Consider the following 7,693-nt stretch of genomic DNA (forward strand, 5'->3'; position numbering starts at 1 on the left):
AAGGAAAAGAACGATCATACCATGGTGGGTTGTCTACCACCTAGCACTTTGCTTTAACGTCCGTAAGTTGGACGCTCCACTAGCTTAGTCTTCGGCTATGTGGGGATCTTCTAAGAGGAAGATCTCAAGCTCCTTGTTTTTCTTCAGCTTCTCGCCATGGTACAGCTTTAAACGATGTCCATTAACTTTGATAAGTTCAGAGTTTGAAGGATGGCTTAGGTGATAAACTCCGTACGGTTCGGCCTTCTCTACTCTGTATGGACCTTCCCATCTTGATCTCAACTTGCCTGGCATGAGCCTCAGTCGAGATTTATAAAGGAGGACTAAGTCCCCAGGTTGGAACTCTTTCCTCTTGATGTGCTGATCATGTACAGCCTTCATCTTCTCCTTGTATAGTCTTGAGTTCTCATAAGCTTTTAGGCGAAGGCTCTCCAGTTCCTGTAGTTGCAACTTCCTTTCAGCTCTGGATTTTTCAATTCCCATGTTGCATTCCTTTACTGCCCAGAAGGCTTTGTGCTCTACTTCAACAGGGAGATGACAAGCTTTTCCATAAACTAAGCGGAAAGGGCTCATCCCAATGGGTGTTTTGTATGCTGTTCTGTATGTCCAGAGTGCATCTTGTAGCCTGGTGCTCCAGTCTCTTCTATGAGGTTTGACTATCTTCTGCAAGATACGCTTTATCTCTCTATTTGACACATCGGCTTGCCCATTAGTCTGAGGATGGTAGGCTGTTGCAACTTTATGAATTATCCCATGCTTCTTCATTAGTCCTGTTAGTCTCCTGTTACAAAAATGGGTGCCTTGATCGCTCACGATTGCTCATGGTGATCCAAAGCGACAAATAAAATGGTTTCTCACAAAGAAAACAACAGTGTTAGCATCATCAGTACGGGTAGGAATTGCTTCCACCCATTTGGAAACGTAATCCACAGCTAACAATATATAGAAATAACCATTAGAAATTGGAAATGGACCCATGAGGTCAATGCCCCAAACATCAAAAATTTCACAAAAAAGCATAATTTGTTGAGGCATCTCATCCTTTCTGGATATATTACCAAATTTCTGGCATGGAAAACAAGATCTACAAAATTCAGTAGCGTCCTTAAAAAGAGTAGGCCACCAGAATCCACAGTCTAAGATTTTTCTAGCAGTTCTTTGAGGGCTAAAATGTCCTCCACTCTCAGATGAGTGACATGCCTCTAAGATGGACTGGAATTCTGATTGAGGCACACACTGTCTAATTACCTGGTCAGCGCCACATCTCCATAAATATGGGTCATCCCATATATAATACTTAGACTCGCTTTTCAGCTTGTCTCTTTGATGCTTAGAAAAGTTCGGAGGAAAGGTGCGGCTAACTAGATAATTATCAAATGGAAAATTATCAGCTATAGGGGTGGAGTCATCTGTAATATGTTCAAGACGACTCAAGTGGTCTGCCACTAAATTCTGGTTACCACTCCTGTCCTTAATTTCCAAATCAAATTCTTGTAATAGCAGTATCCAACGTATAAGCCTTGGTTTGGACTCCTTTTTAGCTAATAAATACTTTAGAGCTGCGTGGTCTGAATACACTACTACTTTAGTACCAAGTAAATAGGCTCAGAATTTATCTAGAGCAAAAACAATAGCAAGAAGCTCTTTCTCAGTAGTAGTGTAATTCGACTGAGCGGCATCTAAAGTTTTAGATGCGTAAGCAATAACAAAAGGATCCTTACCTTCACGCTGAGCCAGTGCTGCTCCTACGGCATGGTTGGAAGCATCACACATTATTTCAAATGGTTGGCTCTAGTCTGGTCCTCTCACAATTGGAGCTTGAGTTAGTGCGGTCTTCAGCTTATCAAACGCTTGTTTGCAATCTTCACTAAACTTGAACTCAATATCTTTCTGCAGTAGCCTGGATAAGGGAAGTGCTACCTTACTGAAGTCCTTAATGAACCTCCTGTAAAAACCTGCATGGCCAAGGAACGAACGGACTTCCCTCACAGAAGAGGGGTAAGGTAAACTAGAAATAACATCTACCTTTGCTGGATCTACAGAAATGCCAGTATTAGACACAACATGTCCTAGTACAATCCCTTGTTTAACCATAAAGTGACATTTTTCAAAATTTAATACAAGGTTTGTACTGACACATCTATCTAATACTCTAGATAATCCATCTAAGCAAAGGCTAAAGGAATCGCCATAAACAGTAAAATCATCCATAAAAACTTCCATACAGTCCTCAATAAGATAAGAGAAAAGACTCATCATGCACCTCTGGAAAGTAGCTGGTGCATTGCACAAGCCAAAGGGCATTCTCTTGTAAGCATAAGTCCCAAAAGGACATGTAAAAGTAGTCTTTTCCTGGTCCTCAGGAGCTATATGAATCTGGAAATAACCTGTGTAACCATCTAGAAAATAATAATGTGATTTACCTGACAGGCGATCCAGCATTTGATCAATGAATGAAAGAGGATAGTGATCCTTACGGGTGGCTTGGTTGAGGCGTCTGTAGTCAATGCAGACCCTCCAGGCGTTCTGAACTTTGGTTGCTATGAGCTCTCCATGCTCATTCTTTACTGTAGTGACTCCAGACTTCTTTGGCACCACTTGTACTGGGCTTACCCATTCACTGTCTAAGATGGGATAGATGATATCTGCCTCTAGTAGTCTAGTCACTTCCTTTTTGACAACCTCTAGGATAGTGGGGTTCAGTCTTCTCTGGGGTTGATGGATAGGTCTTGCTCCCTCTTCTAAAAATATTCTATGCTCACAGACTTAAGGGTTTATGCCTACTATGTCTGCCAAACTCCACCCAATTGCCTTCTTGTGCCTCCTCAGCACACTAAGTAATTGCTCTTCTTGTTGAGAAGTGAGTTCCCTTGCAATGATAACCGAAAACTTCTGCCCGTCTTCAAGGTAAGCATATTTGAGGTGTGGAGGAAGGGGTTTTAATTCCAACTTCTGATCATGTTCAGGCTTTGGGTTGTCTGGAGCTGGTAATAGTGGTAAGGCACTGTCATTGTTCTCTGAGAATGTCCCCACACTTGGACCTTATCCTGTGTGCTTCTCTTCAAATTCCTCCTGATGGACTTCAGCCATGGTTTCATCTATAATGTCACACTTGAGGATAGAATGATCCTCCGGTGGGTGCTTCATAACTCCGTTCAGGTTGAAGATCACTACTCGGCCATCTATTTCAAAAGAGTATGTTCCTGAAAAAGCATCTAATTTATACTTTGAGGTCTTCAGGAATGGTCTTCGAGTAGGATTGATGATGGCTTATCTGAGGCATTCTGGGGCATCTCCAGGATATAAAAATCAATGGAAAATGTGAGCCCCTTAATGCCCACTAATACATCTTCAGCAACTCCAGCCACTGTAATAATGCTTTTATCTGCTAACACAAAACGAGCTGCCGACATTTTTAAGGGAGGGAGCCTCAAAATATCATATATAGACAAAGGCATTATACTTACACATGCTCCTAAATCACACATGAAATCAGAAATTATCACACCACCAATAGTATAATTGACTATACAAGGACCTGGGTCACTACACTTTTCAGGTAAACCTCCCATTAAAGCAGATATGGAACTTCCTAAAGGAATAGTTTCTAATTCATTAATTTTGTCTTTATGTATACATAAATCTTTTAGAAAATTTGCATACTTAGGTACCTGTTGAATAACATCAAATAGAGGAACAGTTACCTCAACCTTTTTGAATATCTCTACCATTTTTGGATCAGGTTCCAGCTGCTTCCTGGGCTTCCTTGCAAGTTGTGGAAATGGAATAGGAGTGGTGTCTTCTGCAGTGTCTGCGCCTTTTAGTGCTTCCTCTCGTGGTTGCACTTCTTCTTCTTCAGCCATGTCCTGTATGTCCTCTTCCTCTTCAACATCTTCTATTTCCACTACCTCTTCAGCTGAGGCATGTTCTGGTGGGTTTGGCTCCTCTTGATTCCTCTCCTGCAGTGTGGTTCCGGACCTCAGGGTGATGGCATTAATGCCACCCTTTGGATTGGGTAATGGTTGAGAGGGGATTCCACTGGAGCTCAAAGGTTGGTTATTGGAGTTGTTCATTGATCCAATCTGGGAGACAAGAGCCTGTAAAGTAGCGGTCAGACCATTTAGAGTGGCATTAATGTTATTTTCCATGGTCTGCTGTCTCCGATCAATAGATTGTAGTAAGTCATTATTGGCAGATGAAGAAGGATAGGTAAATTGAGAGGTCTGCTGTAGGGTATTCTGTGGTCCTTGGGATTGCCTTAGGTGAGGTGCTCTGTAAGGCTGATTCTGATTCTGCTGCCTGTTGTTGTTGTTATTCCACCTCTGATTTCCCTGATTATCTCTGCCTCCTCTGTTGTAGTTGTCCCTCCAATTCTGGTTAGAATTGTCTTGCCATCCGTGGTTGTAATTGCCACCTTGATTGTACCCTTGGTTGGGGCGGTCATAGAAGTTATGTGTGGCTGCCACGGTGTTGTCTTCCTGCTAGAGCTACGGATATTCATCAGTATAGTGGCTATAATCAGCGCAGATTCCACAAACTCTCTGTGGGACTAACTATTGGTTTTGCTGTGGTGGAGAAGGTTGAGCTTGCTGAACTTGTTGTTGATTCAATTGCATCTGCTTCAGCAAGTTGGTCATTTCACAGATACTCTGAGTTAAAGTAGTAGTCTCTCTGCTAGAGGATACTTCTGCAATGGCTTTTGCACGGCCTTGTTTCTGCCTGTGATTCCTAGTAGATTCAGCTAAGTCACTGATCAATTGTCATGCTTCATCAGTGGTCTTGTACTTTTTCATAGACCCATTGCTAGCACTTTCTAATGTGGTCTTATCTTGGGGCCTCATGCCTTGTGTGACATAATCGAGTAACACTATCTTGTCAATCATGTGGTGGGGGCAAGCTTCCATAAGATTATTGAAGCGCTCCCAGTACTCATAGAGAGTTTCAGAATCATCCTGAACAATCATGGAAATGTCTTTCCTCAGTTTATCAGTAACTTCAGCTGGAAAGAACTTTTCCAAAAATTCTTTTCTCAGTGTATCCCAGTTGGATACAATTGCTGCTGGTTGAGTGTAGTACCACTCTCTTGCCTTCCCCTCAAGAGAAAATGGGAAAGCTTTCAACAAAATTGAAGTTTCATCTACACCATCACGCCTAACAGTAGAACAAGCTACTTGAAAATCTCTCAGGTGCTTGATAGGCTCTTGAGCAGGTAAGCCATAAAACTTGGGCATCAAATTGAGCAGTGCGGTCTTTATTTCAAAGTTTGTAGCCACCGCTGGGTGATGCGCTTGAAACGGTTACATTGTAAAATGAGGGGCTCCTTCCTCCTGGATAGTAACTCTCCTAGCTGCTGCCATATTACCTGCACGTAAAACAACCAAATCAGTAGAACGGGGGCTAGTTTCTTTCTCAAGTGACGTTTCAGATCCGCCCTCAGAGAGGATTAACCGATGCCGAGCTTGCCTTATTCGTGAAATAGTTCTTTCAATCTCAGGATCGAATACTAGCAAGCTTGGATCAGGAAGCGAACGTGCCATCTAACGAAAGAAACAAGCAGCTCATAGTAGCAAAATAAAATAAAATGCAAATAAATAAATTCCAATTAATAACTTTAGCACTCTATTGCAACTCCCCGGCAACGGCGCCAAAAATTGATGCGGGCGAAAATTGGCGAGTTAAGAATGATTACAAAATATGCGTTGCAAGTATAGTTCTCAACCAATCAGAAATCCGCTTATCAATTTAGAAGGGTGTCACAGAAATTAAAATTAAAATACTGGGAGTATGAATCCCAGGTCGTCTCCCAACGAGTTGCAGAAAAGTGTGCTATTTTATTAATAAGATGTTTTCAAAAAGGGTTGAGTTGAATGGCAGAAAATTAAATTAGAGAATTTATATAAATTTAAATAAAAGCCTTGACTGGGAGTTGATTAGCTGGAAGTCCTATTCTTGTTGGAGTACTCTTAAGATTAATTGACAATTGAGGGTTATTATGTTTAGTTGTCCCTTACTAAGTAAGGGAAAGTCAAACAAGCTGGAATGTTGTTTCTATCCACAAGTTCCAATCCGCTCTTGGGAGGATTGGTGTTAGTGACTAGAGAGAAATCCAACAATAAACCCAATTACAATCTTTCTCTTGAGCATTCCAACTCAAGGGTTCCTTTCAATCAACTCCCCATCAAGTTAGGGAACTACTCGCTCATTGTAAATGTAAAATTCATAACATAAGGAAGGGAATTAAAGAAAGACATGATAAATAATGATCAAAAGATTAATTAAAAATAAAAGTAATTCTTGTATTAATAAATGCTAAAATAATCCAATAGTAAAATTAAGTAAATTAAGGAACATGGAAGAGTAAGAGACAAGTAAAGAGAACGAACTAGAATGTCGAAGTCTTGATGAGGCAATAACTCTTCTCAATATCCCAATGCAAAAACAATGAAAATAACAAATCCTAAAAACTATGAATGTGTAGAGAGAAAAACCTAGAGGAGAGGAAAACTAGATCTAGAAACTTAAAACTATGCGGAATGAATGTTGTTGTTGGTTTCTGCATGTTCTCTGGCTCTAGTCTGCTTTTCTGGGCCAAAAATTGGGTCAAAATAAGGCCCGAAATAGCCCCCAGTAATTCTGCAGATTATGCAGATCGCGCATGTCACGCGGACGCGTCATTCAGGCGGACGCGTCATTCGGCGTTTTGCTTTGCCACGCGGACGCGTCGTCCACGCCTCCGCGTCGCTTGTGTAGTTTCCAACTCGCGCGGTCGCGTCATCCATGCGGCCGCGTCACTGCGATTTCCTCTCTTTCGCGCGGTCGCGACGCTTCTCGCTGGTCATCTCCTCAATTTCTTGTGTTCCTTCCATTTTTGCAAGCTTCCTTTCCAATCTCCAACTCATTCATGCCTTATAAAGCCTGAAATACTAAACACACATATCACGGCATCGAATGAAATAAAGGAGAAATAAAATGCATAATTAAAAGTCTCTAGGAAGAAAATTTTCAATCATGCAATAACTTTAGGAAGGAATTATAAATGCATACTTATCTAATGAATAAGTGGGTAAAGATCATGATAAAACCACACAATTAAACACAATATAAACCATAAAATAGTGGTTTATCAAATACTCACCACAAAACTTAGATAGAATTGTAGAGGATGAGAAGAGTGACGCGTGGCCGCAAACGGCTCGTCAATCGAAGCTCCGTAGCTCAAGTTATGGTGGTTTGAAGATCAAAGAGAGTTAGGTTTTCTCTCTTCTCTTCTCTCTTCCCAAATCAGCGCCCCAACCCTTCCTTTTAGGGTAAAATGAGCTGAAATTCTCATAACTAATGTTTATATATATTGGGTCTTGGGCCCACTTAGGCCCGGTTCACTTATTTTTGTCTGTTGTCCCAATTTTGGGCCAAAACCCTTTAAGATTAGCGCTTTAAATCGCACTTTAAAAATTTCTACCTCCCCTAATTATAATTCCTCATTTCTTAATCTTATTTACTCATAATCAATTTCCTCAGCTGTAGTATCAGACAGATCTTAGCCGGTACTGCCGGTCAAAATTCTACTGCGCGCTTTTACGCAGAAAACTATGTTTTCCGACTCGGAAAAATTCACTAAATCCAAATATCATATTTAAATTATCAAATTCCAATTGCCAAATCTTCCAACCATATTCGCTCCTATTTAACTTAT

At 41.0% G+C, this 7,693-nt stretch overlaps 1 non-coding gene across 1 annotated transcript; it reads left to right on the forward strand.

Moving 5' to 3' along the window:
- Positions 1-4,877: 4,877 nt before the first annotated feature.
- LOC148563757 (small nucleolar RNA R71) lies at positions 4,878-4,985 on the forward strand. Its single transcript, XR_015884625.1, has one exon. It is a non-coding gene; the product is annotated as a small nucleolar RNA R71 (small nucleolar RNA).
- Positions 4,986-7,693: the final 2,708 nt, after the last annotated feature.

The sequence above is a fragment of the Arachis ipaensis genome, chromosome B5 (assembly GCF_059453495.1).
Source record: "Arachis ipaensis isolate K30076 ecotype BB chromosome B5, ASM5945349v1, whole genome shotgun sequence".
Lineage (NCBI taxonomy): Eukaryota > Viridiplantae > Streptophyta > Magnoliopsida > Fabales > Fabaceae > Arachis > Arachis ipaensis.